We start from the raw sequence: 17,424 nt of genomic DNA, 5'->3' as shown, positions 1-17,424 counted from the left end.
CTAGCCGAAGTATTAAATTACATCCAATTCCGACGAATATTCAGCCTACTGCCAAACCATTGCAGAGTACACCAGTTCTCGTCCGATCACTGAAGTTAAGCTGCATTGGTCGTGGTTAGTACTTGCATGGGAGACCTGCTGGGAATGCCACGTGCAGTAGGCTTATCAACATTTTTATTCCACCGTACATACTATCTCTTTCCCTTGATTATTTGCCTAGCCGAAACATTAATTGAAATCCAATTCCGACGAATATTCAGCCTACTGCCAAACCATTGCAGAATACACCAGTTCTCGTCCGATCTCTGAAGTTAAGCTGCATCGGGAGTGGTTAGTACTTGCATGGGAGACCGGCTGGGAATACCACGTGTAGTAGCCTTATCAACATTTTTATTCCACCGTACATGCAAAATTTTTCCCGGGATTTTTTACCTAGCCGAAGCGTTAAACGACATGCAATTCTGACGAATATTCAGCCTACTGTCAAACCATTGCAGAACACACCAGTTCTCGTTCGATAACTGAATTTAAGCTGCATCGGGCGTGGTTAGTACTTGCCTGGGAGACCGGCTGAGAATAACACGTGCAGTAGGCTCATCAACATTTTTATTCCACATTACATACTAACTTTTACCCATGATTTTTTGCCTAGCCGTAGCATTAAATGACATCAAATTCCGACGAATATTCAGCCTACTGCCAAACTATTGCATAATACACCAGTTCTCGTCTGATCACTGAAGTTAAGCTGCATCGGGCGTGTTTAGTACTTGCCTGGAGACCGGCTGGGAATACCACGTACAGTAGGCTGATGAACTTTTTTATTGCAGAATACACCAGTTCTCGTCCGATCACTGAAGTTAAGCTGCATCGGGCGTGCTTAGTACTTGCATGGGAGACCGGCTGGGAATACCACATGCAGTAGGCTCTTCAACATTTTTATTCCACATTACATACTAACTTTTTCGCCATGTTTTTTTGCCTAGACGAAGCATAAAATGACATACAATTCGGACGAATATTCAGCCTACTGCCAAACCATTGCAGAATACACCAGTTCTCATCCGATCACTGAAGTTAAGCTGCATCGGGCGTGGTTAGTACTTGCATGGGACACAGGCTGGGAATAACACGTGCATTAGGCTCATCAACATTTTTATTCCACCGTACATACTAACGTTTTCCCGGGATTTTTTGCCTAGCTGAAGCATTAAATTACATCCAATTCCGACGAATATTCAGCCTACTGCCAAACCATTGCAGAATACACTAGTTCTCGTCCGATCTCTGAAGTTAAGCTGCATTGGGCGTGGTTAGTACTTGCATGGGAGACCGGCTGGGAATACCACGTGCAGTAGGCTCATCAACATTTTTATTCCACCCTACATACTATCTTTTTCCCTTGATTATTTGCCTAGCCGAAACATTAATTGAAATCCAATTCCGACGAATATTCAGCCTACTGCCAAACCATTGCAGAATACACCAGTTCTCGTCCGATCACTGAAGTTAAGCCGCATCGGGCATGGTTAGGACTTGCATGGGAGACCGGCTGGGAATACCACGTGCAGTAGGCCCATCAACATTTTTATTCCACATTACATTCTAACTTTTTCCCATGATTTTTTGCCTAGACGAAGCATTAAATGACATACAATTCGGGCGAATATTCAGCCTACTGCCAAACCATTGCAGAATACACTAGTTCTCGTCCGATCTCTGAAGTTAAGCTGCATTGGGCGTGGTTAGTACTTGCATGGGAGACCGGCTGAGAATACCACGTGCAGTAGGCTCATCAACATTTATATTCCACATTACATACTAACTTTTACCGATGATTTTTTTGCCAAGCCGTAGCAGTAAATGACATCCAATTCCGACGAATATTCAGCCTACTGTCAAACCATTGCAGAACACACCAGTTCTCGTCTAATCACTGAATTTATGCTGCATCGGGCGTGGTTAGTACTTGCATGGGAGACCGGCTGGGAATACCACGTGCAGTAGGCTCATCAACATTTTTATTCCACCGTACATACTAACTTTTTTCCGGGATTTTTTGACTAGCCGAAGTATTAAATTACATCCAATTCCGACGAATATTCAGCCTACTGCCAAACCATTGCAGAGTACACCAGTTCTCGTCCGATCACTGAAGTTAAGCTGCATCGGGCGTGGTTAGTACTTGCATGGGAGACCTGCTGGGAATGCCACGTGCAGTAGGCTTATCAACATTTTTATTCCACCGTACATACTATCTTTTTCCCTTGATTATTTGCCTAGCCGAAACATTAATTGAAATCCAATTCCGACGAATATTCAGCCTACTGCCAAACCATTGCAGAATACACCAGTTCTCGTCTGATCACTGAAGTTAAGCCGCATTGGGCATGGTTAGGACTTTCATGGGAGACCGGCTGGGAATACCACGTGCAGTAGGCCCATCAACATTTTTATTCCACATTACATTCTAACTTTTTCCCATGATTTTTTGCCTAGACGAAGCATTAAATGACATACAATTCGGGCGAATATTCAGCCTACTGCCAAACCATTGCAGAATACTCCAGTTCTCGTCCGATCACTGAAGTTAAGCTGCATCGGGCGTGGTTGCATGGGAGACCGGCCTGGATAACCATGTGCATTAGGCTCATCAACATTTTTATTCTACCATACATACTAACTTTTTCCCGGAATGTTTTGCCTAGCCGAAGTATTAAATTACATCCAATTCCGACGAATATTCAGCCTACTGCCAAACCATTGCAGAATACAGCTGTTCTCGTCCGATCACTGAAGTTAAGCTGCATCGGGCGTGGTGAGTACTTGCATGGGAGACCTGCTGGGAATACCACGTGTAGTAGGCTAATCAATATTTTTATTCCACCATACATACTATCTTTTTCCCGTGATTTTTTGGCTAGCCGAAGCATTAATTGAAATCCAATTCCGACAAATATTCAGCCAACTGCCAAACCATTGCAGAATACACCAGTTCTCGTCCGATCACTGAAGTTAAGCTGCATCGGGCGTGGTCAGTACTTGCATGGGAGACCGGCTTGGAATACCACATGCAGTAGGCCCATCATCATTTTTATTCCACATTACATTCTAACTTTTTCCCATGATTTTTTGCCTAGACGAAGCATTAAATGACATACATTTCGGACGAATATTCAGGCTACTGCCAAAACATAGCAGAATACACCAGTTCTCGTCCGATCACTGAAGTTAAGCTGAATCGGGCGTGGTTAGTACTTGCATGGGACACAGGCTGGGAATAACACGTGCATTAGGCTCATCAACATTTTTATTCCACCGTACATACTAACGTTTTCCCGGGATTTTTTGCCTAGCCGAAGTATTAAATTACATCCAATTCCGACGAGTATTCAGCCTACTGCCAATCCATTGCAGAATACACCAGCTCTCGTCCGATCACTGAAGTTTAGCTGCATCGGGCGTGGTTAGTACTTGCATGGGAGACTGGCTGGAAATACCACATGCAGTAGGCCGATGAACATTTTTATTCCACCGTACTTACTAACATTTTTCCAATGTTTTTTTGCTAACCGAAGCATTAAATGACATCAAATTGCGACAAATATTCAGCCTACTGCCAAACCAATGCAGAATACACCATTTCTCGTCCGATCACTGAATTTAAGCCGCATCGGGCATGGTTAGGACTTGCATGGGAGACCGGCTGGGAATACCACGAGCAGTAGGTCCATCAACATTTTTATTCCACCGTACATACCAACTTTTTCCCGGGATTTTTTGCTTAGCCGAAGCGTTAAACGACATCCAATTGCGACAAATATTCAGCCTACAGCCAAACCAATGCAGAATACACCAGTTCTCGTCCGATCACTGAAGTTAATCTGCATTGGGCATGGATTGTACTTGCATGCGAGACCGGCTAGGAATACCACGTGCAGTAGGCTTATCAACAATTTTATTCCTCCGTACATACCATCTTTTTCCCGGGATTTTTTTTCCTAGCCGAAGCATTAAATGCCATCCAATTCCGACGAATTTTCGGCCTACTGACAAACCATTGCAGAATACACCAGTTCTCGATCGATCACTGAAGTTAAGCTCACCGGACGTGGTTAGAACTTGCATGGGAGACCGGCTGAGAATATCACGTGCAGTAGGATCATCAACATTTTTATTCCACATTACATACTAACTTTTTCCAATGATTTTTTGCCTAGCCGTAGCATTAAATGACATCCAATTCCGACGAATATTCAGCCTACTGCCAAACTATTGCAGAATACACCAGTTCTCGTCCGATCACTGAACTTAATCTGCATCGGACATGTTTAGTACTTTCATGGGAGACCGGCTGGTAATACCGCGTGCAGTAAGCTCATCAAAAATGTTATTCCGCAGTACACAGTAACATTTTTTCCCGGGATGTTTTGCCTAGCCGAAACGTTAAACGACATCAAATTCTGACGAATATTCAGCCTACTGCCAAACCATTACAGAATACACCAGTTCTCGTCCGATCACTGAAGATAAGCTGCATCGGGCGTGGTTAGTACTTGCATGGGAGACCGGCTGAGAATATCAAGTGCAGTAGTCACATTAACATTTTTATTCCACCGTACATACTAACTTTTTTTCCGGGATTTTTTGCCTAGCCAAGGCTTTAAATGGCATCCAATTCCGACGAATTTTCAGCCTACTGACAAACCATTGCAGAATACACCAGTTCTCGTCCGATCACTGAAGTTAAGCTCACCGGACGTGGTTAGTACTTGCATGGGAGACCGGCTGAGAATATCACGTGCAGTAGGCTTATCAACATTTTTATTCCACCGTACATACCAACTTTTTCCCGGGAATTGTTTCCTAGCCGAAGTATTAAATTACATCCAATTCCAACGAATATTCAGCCTACTGCCAAACCATTGCATAGTACACCAGTTCTCGTCCGACCACTGAAGATAAGCTGCATCGAGCGTGGTTAGTACTTGCATGGGAGACCTGCTGGAAATACAACGTGCAGTTGGCTTATCAACATTTTTATTCCACCATACATACTAACTTTTTCCCTGGATTTTTTGCCTAGTCGAAGCATTAAATGACATCCAATTCTGACGAATATTCAGCCTACTGCCAAACCATTACAGAATACACCAGTTCTCGTCCGAACACTGAAGTTAAGCTGCATCGGGCGTGGATAGTACTTGAATGGGAGACTGGCTGGGAATGCCACGTGTAGTATGCTCATCAACATTTTTATTCCACATTACATACTAACTTTTTCCTATGATTTTTTGCCTAGCCGTTGCATTAAATGACATCCAATTCTGACGAATATTCAGCCTACTGCCAAACCATTGCAGAATACACCAGTTCTCATCCGATCACTGAAGTTAAGCTCACCGGACGTGGTTAGTACTTGCATGGGAGACCGGCTGAGAATATCATGTGCAGTAGGCACATTAACATTTTTATTCCTCTGTACATACTAACTTTTTCCCGTGATTTTTTGCCTAGCCGAATCATTAAATGGTATCCAATTCCGACGAATTTTCAGCCTACTGACAAACCATTGCAGAATACACCAGTTCTAGTCCGATCACTGAAGTTAAGCTCACCGTACGTGGTTAGTACTTGCATGGGAGACCGGCTGAGAATACCATGTGCAGTAGCCTCATCAACATTTTTATTCCACCGTACATACTAACTTTTTCCCGGGATTTTTTGCCTAGCCGAAGTACTAAATTACATCCAATTCCGACGAATATTCAGGCTACTGCCAAACCATAGCAGAATACACAAGTTCTCGTTCAATCACTGAAGTTAATCTGCATCGGGCATGGCTTGTACTTGCATGGGAGACCGGCTAGGAATACCACGTGCAGTAGGCTTATCAACATTTTTATTCCTCCGTACAAACCATCTTTTTCCCGGGATTTGTTGCCTAGCCGAAGTATTAAATTACATCCAATTCCGATGAATATTCAGCCTACTGCCAAACCAATGCAGAATACACAAGTTCTCGTCCGATCACTGAAGTTAAGCTGCATCGGATGTGGTTAGTACTTGCATGGGAGACCTGCTGGAAGTACCACGTGCAGTAGGCTTATCAACATTTTGATTCTACCGTATATACCAACTTTTTCTCAGGATTTTTTGCCTAGCCGAAGCGTTAAACGACATCCAATTCTGACGAATATTCAGCCTACTGCCAAACCATTGCAGAATACACCAGTTCTCGTCCGATCACTGAACTTAATCTGCATCGGACATGTTTAGTACTTTCATGGGAAACCGGCTGGTAATACCGCGTGCAGTAAGCTTATCAAAAATGTTATTCCGCAGTACACAGTAACATTTTTTCCCGGGATGTTTTGCCTAGCCGAAACGTTAAACGACATTCAGCCTACTGCCAAACCATTACAGAATACACCAGTTCTCGTCCGATCACTGAAGATAAGCTGCATCGGGCGTGGTTAGTACTTGCATTGGAGAACAGCTGGGAATACTACGTGCAGTAGGCTGATGAACATTTTTATTCCACCGTACACTAACTTTTTTTCATGATGTTTTGCCAAGCCGAAGCATTAAATGTCATCCAATTCCGACGAATTTTCAGCCTTCTGACAAACCATTGCAGAATACACCAGTTCTCGTCCGATCACTGAAGTTAAGCTCACCGGACGTGGTTAGTACTTGCATGGGAGACCGTCTGAGAATATCATGTGCAGTAGGCACATTAACATTTTTATTCCACCGTACATACTAACATTTTCCCGGGATTTTTTGCCTAGCCAAGGCTTTAAATGGCATCCAATTCCGACGAATTTTCAGCCTACTGACAAACCATTGCAGAATACACCAGTTCTCGACCGATAACTGAAGTTAAGCTCACCGGACGTGGTTAGTACTTGCATGGGAGACCGGCTGGGAATATCACGTGCAGTAGGCACATTAACATTTTTATTCCTCTGTACATACTAACTTTTTCCCGTAATTTTTTGCCTAGCCGAATCATTAAATGGCATCCAATTCCGACGAATTTTCAGTCTACTGACAAACCATTGCAGAATACACCAGTTCTCGTCCGATCACTGAAGTTAAGCTCACCGGACGTGGTTAGTACTTGCATGGGAGACCGGCTGGGAATATCACGTGCAGTAGGCACATTAACATTTTTATTCCACCGTACATACTAACATTTTCCCGGGATTTTTTGCCTAGCCAAGGCTTTAAATGGCATCCAATTCCGACGAATTTTCAGCCTACTGACAAACCATTGCAGAATACACCAGTTCTCGACCGATAACTGAAGTTAAGCTCACCGGACGTGGTTAGTACTTGCATGGGAGACCGGCTGAGAATATCACGTGCATTAGGCTTATCAACATTTTTATTCCACCGTGCATACCAACTTTTTCCCGGGAATTGTTTCCTAGCCGAAGTATTAAATTACATCCAATTCCAACGAATATTCAGCCTACTGCCAAACCATTGCATAGTACACCAGTTCTCGTCCGACCACTGAAGATAAGGTGCATCGAGCGTGGTTAGTACTTGCATGAGAGACCTACTGGAAATACAACGTGCATTAGGCTCATCAACATTTTTATTCCACGGTACATACTAACTTTTTCCCGGGATTTTTTGCCTAGCCGATGTACTAAATGACATCCAATTCCGACGAATATTCAGGCTACTGCCAAAACATAGCATAATACACCAGTTCACGTCCGAACACTGAATTTAAGCTGCATCGGGCGTGGATAGTACTTGAATGGGAGACCGGCTGGGAATGCCACGTGCAGTATGCTCATCAACATTTTTATTCCACATTACATACTAACTTTTTCCTATGATTTTTTGCCTAGCCGTTGCATTAAATGACATCCAATTCTGACGAATATTCAGCCTACTGCCAAACCATTACAGAATACACCAGTTCTCGTCCGATCACTGAAGATAAGCTGCATCGGGCGTGGTTAGTACTTGCATTGGAGAACGGCTGGGAATACTACCTGCAGTAGGCTGATGAACATTTTTATTCCACCGTACACTAACTTTTTTTCATGATTTTTTGCCAAGCCGAAGCATTAAATGTCATCTAATTCCGACGAATTTTCAGCCTACTGACAAGCCATTGCAGAATACACCAGTTCTCATCCGATCACTGAAGTTAAGCTCACCGGACGTGGTTAGTACTTGCATGGGAGACCGGCTGAGAATATCATGTGCAGTAGGCACATTAACATTTTTATTCCTCTGTACATACTAACTTTTTCCCGTGATTTTTTGCCTAGCCGAATCATTAAATGGTATCCAATTCCGACGAATTTTCAGCCTACTGACAAACCATTGCAGAATACACCAGTTCTAGTCCGATCACTGAAGTTAAGCTCACCGTACGTGGTTAGTACTTGCATGGGAGACCGGCTGAGAATACCACGTGCAGTAGCCTCATCAACATTTTTATTCCACCGTACATACTAACTTTTTCCCGGGATTTTTTGCCTAGCCGAAGTACTAAATTACATCCAATTCCGACGAATATTCAGGCTACTGCCAAACCATAGCAGAATACACAAGTTCTCGTCCAATCACTGAAGTCAATCTGCATCGGGCATGGCTTGTACTTACATGGGAGACCCGCTAGGAATACCACGTGCAGTAGGCTTATCAACATTTTTATTCCTCCGTACAAACCATCTTTTTCCCGGGATTTGTTGCCTAGCCGAAGTATTAAATTACATCCAATTCCGATGAATATTCAGCCTACTGCCAAACCAATGCAGAATACACAAGTTCTCGTCCGATCACTGAAGTTAAGCTGCATCGGGCGTGGTTAGTACTTGCTTGGGAGACCGGCTGAGAATATCACGTGCAGTAGGCTCATCAACATTTTTATTCTACCGTATATACCAACTTTTTCCCAGGATTTTTTGCCTAGCCGAAGCGTTAAACGACATCCAATTCTGACGAATATTCAGCCTACTGCCAAACCATTGCAGAATACACCAGTTCTCGTCTGATCACTGAAGTTAAGCTAACCGGATGTGGTTAGTACTTGCTTGGGAGACCGGCTGAGAATATCACGTGCAGTAGGCTCATCAACATTTTTATTCCACATTACATACTAACATTTTCCCATGATTTTTTGCCTAGCCGTAGCATTAAATGACATCCAATTCCGACGAATATTCAGCCTACTGCCACTCCATTTCAGAATACACCAGTTCTCGTCCGATCACTGAAGTTAAGCTTCATTGGGCGTGGACAGTACTTGCATGAGAGACCGGCTGGGAATATCACGTGCAGTAGGCACATTAATATTGTTATTCCACCGTACATACTAACTTTTTCCCGGAATTTTTTGCCTAGCCGAAGCATTAATTGTTAACCAATTCCGACGAATTTTCAGCCGACTGACAAACCATTGCAGAATACACCAGTTCTAGTCTGATCACTGAAGTTAAGCTCACCGGACGTGGTTATTACTTGCATGGGAGACCGCTGAGATTACCACGTGCAATAGGCTCATCAACATTTTTATTTCACCGTACATACTAACTTTTTCCCATGATTTTTTGCCTAGCTGAAGCATTAAATGTCAACCAATTCCGACGAATGTTCAGCCTACTGCCAGAGCATTGCAGAATACACCAGTTTTCGTCCGATCACTGAAGTTAAGCTCACCGGACGTGGTTAGTACTTGTATGGGAGACCAGCTGAGAATATTACGTGCAGTAGGCACATTAGCATTTTTATTCCACCGTACATACTAACTTTTTACCGGGATTTTTTGCCTAGCCGAAGCATTAAATGCCATCCAATTCCGACGATTTTTTGGCCTACTGACAAACCATTACAGAATACACCAGTTCTCGACCGATCACTGAAGTTAAGCTCACCGGACGTGGTTAGTACTTGCATGGGAGACCGACTGAGAATACATCGTGCAGTAGGATCATCAACATTTTTATTCCACATTACATACTAACATTTTCCCATGATTTTTTGCCTAGCCGTAGCATTAAATGACATCCAATTCCGACGAATATTCAGCCTACTGCCAAACCATTGCAGAATACACCAGTTCTCGTCCGATCACTGAAGTTAAGCTGCATCGGGCGTGGTTAGTACTTCCATGGGAGACCGGCTGGGAATACCACGTGCATTAGGCTCATCAACATTATTATTCCACCGTACATACTAACGTTTTCCCGGGATTTTTTGCCTAGCCGAAGTCCTAAATTACATCCAATTCCGACGAATATTCAGCCTACTGCCAAACCAATGCAGAATACACAAGTTCTCGTCCGATCACTGAAGTTAAGCTGCATCGGGCGTAGTTAGTACTTGTATGGGAGACCAGCTGAGAATATTACGTGCAGTAGGCACATTAGCATTTTTATTCCACCGTACATACTAACTATTTACCAGGATTTTTTGCCTAGCCGAAGCATTAATTGAAATCCAATTCCGACAAATATTCAGCCAACTGCCAAACCATTGCAGCATACACCAGTTCTCGTCCGATCACTGAAGTTAAGCTGCATCGGGCGTGCTTAGTACTTGCATGGGAGACCGGCTGGGAATACCACGTGCAGTAGGCTCATCAACATTTTTATTCCACATTACATACTAACTTTTTCCCCATGATTTTTTGCCTAGACGAAGCATTAAATTACATACAATTCGGACGAATATTCAGTCTACGGCCAAACCATTGCAGAATACACCAGTTATCATCCGATCACTGAAGTTAAGCTGCATCGGGCGTGGTCAGTACTTGCATTGGAGACCGGCTGGGAATACCACGTGCATTAGGCTCATCAACATTTTTATTCCACCGTACATACTATCTTTTTCCCGGGATTTTTTGCCTAGCCGAAGTACTAAATGACATCCAATTCCGACGAATATTCAGGCTACTGCCAAAACATAGCAGAATACACCAGTTCTCGTCCGATCACTGAAGTTAAGCTGCATCGGGCGTGGTTATTACATGCATGGGAGACCAGCTGGGAATACCACGTGCGGTAGACTTATCAACATTTTGATTCCACATTGCATACTAACTTTTTCCCATGATTATTTGTCTAGCCGTAGCATTAAATGACATCCAATTCCGACGAGTATTCAGCCTACTGCCAAACCATTGCAGAATACACCAGCTCTCGTCCGATCACTGAAGTTTAGCTGCATCGGGCGTGGTTAGTACTTGCATGGGAGACTGGCTGGAAATACCACATGCAGTAGGCTGATGAACATTTTTATTCCACCATACTTACTAACTTTTTTCCATGATTTTTTGCTAACCGAAGCATTAAATGACATCCAATTGCGACAAATATTCAGCCTACTGCCAAACCAATGCAGAATACACCATTTCTCGTCCGATCACTGAATTTAAGCCGCATCGGGCATGGTTAGGACTTGCACGGGAGACCGGCAGGGAATACCACGTGCAGTAGGTCCATCAACATTTTTATTCCACATTACATTCTAAATTTTTCCCATGATTTTTTGCCCAGACGAAGCATTAAATGACATACAATTCTGACGAATATTCATACTACTGCCAAACCATTGCAGAATACACCAGTTCTCGTCCGATCACTGAAGTTAAGCTGCATCGGGCGTGGTTAGTACTTGCATGGGAGACCGGCTGGGAATACCACTTGCAGTAGGCTTATCAACATTTTGATTCCACCGTACATACCAACTTTTTCCCGGGATTTTTTGCTTAGCCGAAGCGTTAAACGACATCCAATTGCGACGAATATTCAGCCTACAGCCAAACCAATGCAGAATACATCAGTTCTCGTCCAATCACTGAAGTTAATCTGCATTGGGCATGGATTGTACTTGCATGGGAGACCGGCTAGGAATACCACGTGCAGTAGGCTTATCAACATTTTTATTCCTCCGTACATACCATCTTTTTCCCGGGATTTGTTGCCTAGCCGAAGTATTAAATTACATCCAATTCCAATGAATATTCAGCCTACAGCCAAACCAATGCAGAATACACAAGTTCTCGTCCGATCACTGAAGTTAAGCTGCATCGGGCGTGGTTAGTACTTGTATTGGAGACCAGCTGAGTATATTACGTGCTGTAGGCACATTAACATTTTTATTCCACCGTACATACTAACTTTTTACCGGGATTTTTTGCCTAGCCGAAGCATTAAATGCCATCCAATTCCGACGAATTTTCGGCCTACTGACAAACCATTGCAGAATACACCAGTTCTCGACCGATCACTGAAGTTAAGCTCACCGGACGTGGTTAGAACTTGCATGGGAGACCGGCTGAGAATATCACGTGCAGTAGGATCATCAACATTTTTATTCCACATTACATACTAACTTTTTCCCATGATTTTTTGCCTAGCCGTAGCATTAAATGACATCCAATTCCGACGAATATTCAGCCTACTGCCAAACCATTGCAGAATACACCAGTTCTCGTCCGATCACTGAACTTAATCTGCATCGGACATGTTTAGTACTTTCATGGGAGACCGGCTGATAATACCGCGTGCAGTAGGCTCATCAAAAATTTTATTCCGTAGTACATAGTAACATTTTTGCTGGATTCTTTGCCTAGCCGAAACAATTAATGACATCCAATTCCGACGAAAATTCAGTCTACTGCCAATCCATTGCAGAATACACCAGTTCTCGTCCGATCACTGAAGTTAAGCTGCATCGGGCGTGGTTTGTACTTGCATTAGATACTGGCTGGGAATATCAAGTGCAGTAATCACATTAACATTTTTATTCCACCGTACATACTAACTTTTTTCCGGAATTTTTTGCCTAGCCGAAGCATTAAATGTTAACCAATTCCGACGAAATTTCAGCCTACTGACAAACCATTGCAGAATACACCAGTTCTCGTCCGATCACTGAAGTTAAGCTCACCGGACGTGGTTAGTACTTGCATGGGACACTGGCTGAGAATATCAAATATCACGTGCAGTAGGCACATTAACATTTTTATTCCACCGTACATACTAACTTTTTTCCGGGATTTTTTGCCTAGCCAAGGCTTTAAATGGCATCCAATTCCGACGAATTTTCAGCCTACTGACAAACCATTGCAGAATACACCAGTTCTCGACCGATAACTGAAGTTAAGCTCACCGGACGTGGTTAGTACTTGCATGGGAGACCGGCTGAGAATATCACGTGCAGTAGGCTTATCAACATTTTTATTCAACTGTACATGCCATACATGCCTTGGAAGAGAATAGAAGGTCCGTCCAACTACCATGATGTATCTGAGGAACCGTTATTCTTTAATCCACTTATAAGACACCATCTGAGTGGTTTACCATTAAACATGCGACATTTCATTGAGGCCGGCATCACTAAAGTAGGCCAGTTAATCGACAATGGAAGGTGGCTGGATAACGACACCATTCATCGTCAAGTGCCTATATACTCCAAACGCGTGTTTGTTTTAGCGTTGGGCGTTATTATGAGAGCTATACCTGAAAAATGGAAAAGGATAATCGAAAATACTTTTGATACACACGTGCAAGTCAACAATCCAAAATACTATTTTGATATTATATATAAAGAAGACGATCAAGATTTCCTGCTAAACTGTCCGTTATATAAACTTGAAAAAGGGTCCATATATAAATGTCTTGTTACTCTACAATACATTAAACACCAAAACACGCAACAAACTATGATATGGCATGAAATACTATCGTTTCCCTCAGATATTACACCTAACTTTGGTAATTGCTATCGGCCACCCATATTAAAAAAGATGGTGACCTACAGTGGCGCCTAATCCACGGCGCATATCCCCACTGGCAGGTTTTTACTAAGTTCTCGTATCAGAGACACAGATACATGCCCTTTTTGTGACGAGGTCGATGACCTGGTGCACATATTCATTGAATGCAGTCGGCTTGCTTTTGTTCATCTCACTCTCAAAAGGATCGTCAAACTAGTACTGGATTCGAACACTGGTTTTCCTTTGGATTGGTACATATTCGGTCCACCTACACAAAAATATAACAGAGATTGTCATCAGTTGCTGTGTTTCCTTATCACAACTGCCAAGGTGGCAATACATGTCACGCGATACAACAAAATGAATGATCTGGACCAAACCAATGTACTGATGTGCTTCAAAGCACGGGTCAAAAATCGTTTGAAGAATGAATTTGAATACCATCACCTCAACCACTCGATACAGTCGTTCACCAACCGGTACTGCATTAACGATGCCATCGCCACAGTAACAGACGGGAAACTCCAAACTGCCACGGAAATTACATAGGGACCAACTTTACCAACAGTTGAATTAATACTGGGTTATATATTGACCAAGGACATTGTCTTCTATTCGGACAATACTTTAACACTCATCAAGAGGCCACACACAGAGCGTGTATGTCACCGTTTTTTGTATATACAATTGTAAATCGTGTATTCTAGTATATATTTTTAGTCTTGCGCACATGCTTAGCTACCGATAGTTGACAATGCATGACGTATTTTAAAGATATTGATAAAAACTATATACATATACTTTTTATGTAAGTATCTATATTTATTAATTACTATTTTGACCTTAATCGTAAATTTGCAATGTATTTTTTAACATAGATGAACTGTATACTTTACAACTGAGAAATAAAAAGAGAGTACATACCAACTTTTTTCCCGGGAATTGTTTCCTAGCCGAAGTATTAAATTACATCCAATTCCGACGAATATTCAGCCTACTGCCAAACCAAGGCAGAATACACCAGTTCTCGTCCAATCACTGAAGTTAATCTGCATCGGGCATGGATTGTACTTGCATGGGAGACCGGCTAGGAATACCACGTGCAGTAGGCTTATCAACATTTTTATTCCTCCGTACATACCATCTTTTTTCCCGGGATTTGTTGCCTAGCCGAAGCGTTAAACGACATCCAATTGCGACGAATATTCAGCCTACTGCCAAACCATTGCAGAATACACCAGTTCTCGTCTGAAATCTGAAGTTAAGCTAACCGGACGTGGTTAGTACTTGATTGGGAGACCGGCTGAGAAAATCACGTGCAGTAGGCTTATCAACATTTTTATTCCACATTACATACTATCTTTTTCCCATGATTTTTTGCCTAGCCGTAGCATTAAATGACATCCAATTCCGACGAATATTCAGCCTACTGCCACTCCATTTCAGAATACACCAGTTCTCGTCCGATCACTGAAGTTAAGATTAATCGGGCGTGGACAGTACTTGCATGAGAGACCGGCTGGGAATATCACGTGCAGTAGGCTTATCAACATTTTTATTCCTCCGTACATACCATCTTTTTCCCGGGATTTGTTGCCTAGCCGAAATATTAAATTACATCCAATTCCGATGAATATTCAGCCTACTGCCAAACCATTGCAGAATACACCAGTTCTCGTCCGATCACTGAAGTTAAGCTGCATCAGGTGTGGTTAGTACTTGCATGGGAGACCAGCTGGGAATACCGCGTGCATTATGCTCATCAACATTTTTATTCCACCGTACATACTAACGTTTTCCCGGGATTTTTTGACTAGCCGAAGTCCTAAATTACATCCAATTCCGACGAATATTGAGCCTACTGCCAAACCAATGCAGAATACACAAGTTCTCGTCCGATCACTGAAGTTAAGCTGCATTGGGGTGGTTAGTACTTGTATGGGAGACCAGCTGAGAATATTACGTGCAGTAGGCACATTAGCATTTTTATTCCACCGTACATACTAACTTTTTACCGGGATTTTTTGCCTAGCCGAAGCATTAAATGCCATCCAATTCCGACGAATTTTCGGCCTACTGACAAACCATTGCAGAATACACCAGTTCTCGACCGATCACTGAAGTTAAGCTCACCGGACGTGGTTAGTACTTGCATGGGAGACCGACTGAGAATATCACGTGCAGTAGGATCATCAACATTTTTATTCCACATTACATACTAACATTTTCCCATAATTTTTTGCCTAGTCGTAGCATTAAATGACATCCAATTCCGACGAATATTCAGCCTACTGCCAAACCATTGCAGAATACACCAGTTCTCGTCCGATCACTGAAGTTAAGCTGCATCGGGCGTGGTTAGTACTTGCATGGGAGACCGGCTGGGAATACCACGTGCATTAGGCTCATCAACATTTTTATTCCTCCGTACATACTAACGTTTTCCCGGGATTTTTTGCCTAGCCGAAGTCCTAAATTACATCCAATTCCGACGAATATTCAGCCTACTGCCAAACCAATGCAGAATACACAAGTTCTCGTCCGATCACTGAAGTTAAGCTGCATCGGGCGTAGTTAGTACTTGTATGGGAGACCAGCTGAGAATATTACGTGCAGTAGGCACATTAGCATTTTTATTCCACCGTACATACTAACTATTTACCGGGATTTTTTGCCTAGCCGAAGCATTAAATGCCACCCAATTCCGACGAATTTTCGGCCTACTGACAAACCATTGCAGAATACACCAGTTCTCGACCGATCACTGAAGTTAAGCTCACCGGACGTGGTTAGAACTTGCATGGCAGACCGGCTGAGAATATCACGTGCAGTAGGATCATCAACATTTTTATTTCACATTACATACTAACTTTTTCCCATGATTTTTTGCCTAGCCGTAGCATTAAATGACATCCAATTCCGACGAATATTCAGCCTACCGCCAAACCATTGCAGAATACACCAGTTCTCGTCCGATCACTGAAGTTAAGCCGCATCGGGCATGGTTAGGACTTGCACGGGAGACCTGCTGGGAATACCACGTGCAGTAGGCTTATCAACATTTTGATTCCACCGTACATACCAACTTTTTCCCGGGATTTTTTGCTTAGCCGAAGCGTTAAACGACATCCAATTGCGACGAATATTCAGCCTACTGCCAAACCAATGCAGAATACACCAGTTCTCGTCCAATCACTGAAGTTAATCTGCATTGGGCATGGATTGTACTTGCATGGGTGACCGGCTAGGAATATCCAATTCCGACGAATTTTCGGCCTACTGACAAACCATTGCAGAATACACCAGTTCTCGACCGATCACTGAAGTTAAGCTCACCGGACGTGGTTAGAACTTGCATGGCAGACCGGCTGAGAATATCACGTGCAGTAGGATCATCACCATTTTTATTCCACATTACATACTAACTTTTTCCCATGACTTTTTGCCTAGCCGTAGCATTAAATGACATCCAATTCCGACGAATATTCAGCCTACTGCCAAACCATTGCAGAATACACCAGTTCTCGTCCGATCACTGAACTTAATCTGCATCGGACATTTTTAGTACTTTCATGGGAGACCGGCTGGTAATACCGCGTGCAGTAAGCTCATCAAAAATATTATTCCGCAGTACATAGTAACATTTTTCCTGGATTCTTTGCCTA

The 17,424-nt window shown here is 42.9% G+C and overlaps 45 pseudogenes; all 45 read left to right on the top strand.

The window, feature by feature from the left end:
- The first annotated feature begins 43 nt into the window (after positions 1-43).
- LOC146749476 (5S ribosomal RNA) lies at positions 44-163 on the top strand (annotated as a pseudogene).
- Positions 164-259: 96 nt separating this feature from the next.
- LOC146749475 (5S ribosomal RNA) lies at positions 260-379 on the top strand (annotated as a pseudogene).
- Positions 380-475: 96 nt separating this feature from the next.
- LOC146749474 (5S ribosomal RNA) lies at positions 476-595 on the top strand (annotated as a pseudogene).
- A 96-nt stretch (positions 596-691) lies between these two features.
- LOC146749473 (5S ribosomal RNA) lies at positions 692-810 on the top strand (annotated as a pseudogene).
- A 215-nt stretch (positions 811-1,025) lies between these two features.
- Positions 1,026-1,145, top strand: LOC146749472 (5S ribosomal RNA; annotated as a pseudogene).
- Positions 1,146-1,241: 96 nt separating this feature from the next.
- LOC146749471 (5S ribosomal RNA) lies at positions 1,242-1,361 on the top strand (annotated as a pseudogene).
- A 96-nt stretch (positions 1,362-1,457) lies between these two features.
- Positions 1,458-1,577, top strand: LOC146749470 (5S ribosomal RNA; annotated as a pseudogene).
- A 96-nt stretch (positions 1,578-1,673) lies between these two features.
- Positions 1,674-1,793, top strand: LOC146749469 (5S ribosomal RNA; annotated as a pseudogene).
- A 97-nt stretch (positions 1,794-1,890) lies between these two features.
- On the top strand, positions 1,891-2,010 carry LOC146749468 (5S ribosomal RNA; annotated as a pseudogene).
- Positions 2,011-2,106: 96 nt separating this feature from the next.
- Positions 2,107-2,226, top strand: LOC146749467 (5S ribosomal RNA; annotated as a pseudogene).
- Positions 2,227-2,322: 96 nt separating this feature from the next.
- Positions 2,323-2,442, top strand: LOC146749466 (5S ribosomal RNA; annotated as a pseudogene).
- A 305-nt stretch (positions 2,443-2,747) lies between these two features.
- Positions 2,748-2,867, top strand: LOC146749465 (5S ribosomal RNA; annotated as a pseudogene).
- Positions 2,868-2,963: 96 nt separating this feature from the next.
- On the top strand, positions 2,964-3,083 carry LOC146749464 (5S ribosomal RNA; annotated as a pseudogene).
- Positions 3,084-3,395: 312 nt separating this feature from the next.
- LOC146749463 (5S ribosomal RNA) lies at positions 3,396-3,515 on the top strand (annotated as a pseudogene).
- Positions 3,516-3,827: 312 nt separating this feature from the next.
- On the top strand, positions 3,828-3,947 carry LOC146749462 (5S ribosomal RNA; annotated as a pseudogene).
- Positions 3,948-4,477: 530 nt separating this feature from the next.
- LOC146749461 (5S ribosomal RNA) lies at positions 4,478-4,597 on the top strand (annotated as a pseudogene).
- Positions 4,598-4,694: 97 nt separating this feature from the next.
- Positions 4,695-4,813, top strand: LOC146749460 (5S ribosomal RNA; annotated as a pseudogene).
- Positions 4,814-5,125: 312 nt separating this feature from the next.
- LOC144343379 (5S ribosomal RNA) lies at positions 5,126-5,245 on the top strand (annotated as a pseudogene).
- Positions 5,246-5,341: 96 nt separating this feature from the next.
- On the top strand, positions 5,342-5,460 carry LOC144343372 (5S ribosomal RNA; annotated as a pseudogene).
- A 527-nt stretch (positions 5,461-5,987) lies between these two features.
- On the top strand, positions 5,988-6,107 carry LOC144343378 (5S ribosomal RNA; annotated as a pseudogene).
- Positions 6,108-6,404: 297 nt separating this feature from the next.
- On the top strand, positions 6,405-6,524 carry LOC144343370 (5S ribosomal RNA; annotated as a pseudogene).
- A 94-nt stretch (positions 6,525-6,618) lies between these two features.
- On the top strand, positions 6,619-6,737 carry LOC144343377 (5S ribosomal RNA; annotated as a pseudogene).
- Positions 6,738-7,048: 311 nt separating this feature from the next.
- Positions 7,049-7,167, top strand: LOC144343362 (5S ribosomal RNA; annotated as a pseudogene).
- A 527-nt stretch (positions 7,168-7,694) lies between these two features.
- Positions 7,695-7,814, top strand: LOC144348502 (5S ribosomal RNA; annotated as a pseudogene).
- A 310-nt stretch (positions 7,815-8,124) lies between these two features.
- On the top strand, positions 8,125-8,243 carry LOC144348488 (5S ribosomal RNA; annotated as a pseudogene).
- A 527-nt stretch (positions 8,244-8,770) lies between these two features.
- On the top strand, positions 8,771-8,890 carry LOC144359109 (5S ribosomal RNA; annotated as a pseudogene).
- Positions 8,891-8,986: 96 nt separating this feature from the next.
- LOC144359126 (5S ribosomal RNA) lies at positions 8,987-9,105 on the top strand (annotated as a pseudogene).
- A 96-nt stretch (positions 9,106-9,201) lies between these two features.
- On the top strand, positions 9,202-9,321 carry LOC144359121 (5S ribosomal RNA; annotated as a pseudogene).
- A 740-nt stretch (positions 9,322-10,061) lies between these two features.
- Positions 10,062-10,181, top strand: LOC144359123 (5S ribosomal RNA; annotated as a pseudogene).
- A 96-nt stretch (positions 10,182-10,277) lies between these two features.
- Positions 10,278-10,397, top strand: LOC144359100 (5S ribosomal RNA; annotated as a pseudogene).
- A 96-nt stretch (positions 10,398-10,493) lies between these two features.
- On the top strand, positions 10,494-10,613 carry LOC144348490 (5S ribosomal RNA; annotated as a pseudogene).
- A 97-nt stretch (positions 10,614-10,710) lies between these two features.
- Positions 10,711-10,830, top strand: LOC144359131 (5S ribosomal RNA; annotated as a pseudogene).
- Positions 10,831-10,926: 96 nt separating this feature from the next.
- Positions 10,927-11,046, top strand: LOC144359115 (5S ribosomal RNA; annotated as a pseudogene).
- Positions 11,047-11,142: 96 nt separating this feature from the next.
- On the top strand, positions 11,143-11,262 carry LOC144343367 (5S ribosomal RNA; annotated as a pseudogene).
- A 311-nt stretch (positions 11,263-11,573) lies between these two features.
- Positions 11,574-11,693, top strand: LOC144359117 (5S ribosomal RNA; annotated as a pseudogene).
- A 312-nt stretch (positions 11,694-12,005) lies between these two features.
- LOC144359107 (5S ribosomal RNA) lies at positions 12,006-12,125 on the top strand (annotated as a pseudogene).
- A 311-nt stretch (positions 12,126-12,436) lies between these two features.
- On the top strand, positions 12,437-12,556 carry LOC144359130 (5S ribosomal RNA; annotated as a pseudogene).
- A 2,195-nt stretch (positions 12,557-14,751) lies between these two features.
- LOC144359527 (5S ribosomal RNA) lies at positions 14,752-14,871 on the top strand (annotated as a pseudogene).
- Positions 14,872-14,968: 97 nt separating this feature from the next.
- Positions 14,969-15,087, top strand: LOC144345208 (5S ribosomal RNA; annotated as a pseudogene).
- A 96-nt stretch (positions 15,088-15,183) lies between these two features.
- On the top strand, positions 15,184-15,303 carry LOC144348523 (5S ribosomal RNA; annotated as a pseudogene).
- Positions 15,304-15,399: 96 nt separating this feature from the next.
- LOC144348495 (5S ribosomal RNA) lies at positions 15,400-15,519 on the top strand (annotated as a pseudogene).
- Positions 15,520-15,615: 96 nt separating this feature from the next.
- On the top strand, positions 15,616-15,734 carry LOC144348513 (5S ribosomal RNA; annotated as a pseudogene).
- A 311-nt stretch (positions 15,735-16,045) lies between these two features.
- On the top strand, positions 16,046-16,165 carry LOC144359528 (5S ribosomal RNA; annotated as a pseudogene).
- A 96-nt stretch (positions 16,166-16,261) lies between these two features.
- On the top strand, positions 16,262-16,381 carry LOC144356803 (5S ribosomal RNA; annotated as a pseudogene).
- A 311-nt stretch (positions 16,382-16,692) lies between these two features.
- LOC144348531 (5S ribosomal RNA) lies at positions 16,693-16,812 on the top strand (annotated as a pseudogene).
- Positions 16,813-17,424: the final 612 nt, after the last annotated feature.

The sequence above is a fragment of the Saccoglossus kowalevskii genome, chromosome 2, assembly GCF_978046115.1.
Source record: "Saccoglossus kowalevskii chromosome 2, keSacKowa6.1, whole genome shotgun sequence".
NCBI lineage: Eukaryota > Metazoa > Hemichordata > Enteropneusta > Harrimaniidae > Saccoglossus > Saccoglossus kowalevskii.
This window is presented reverse-complemented; position numbering and strand designations above follow the sequence as displayed.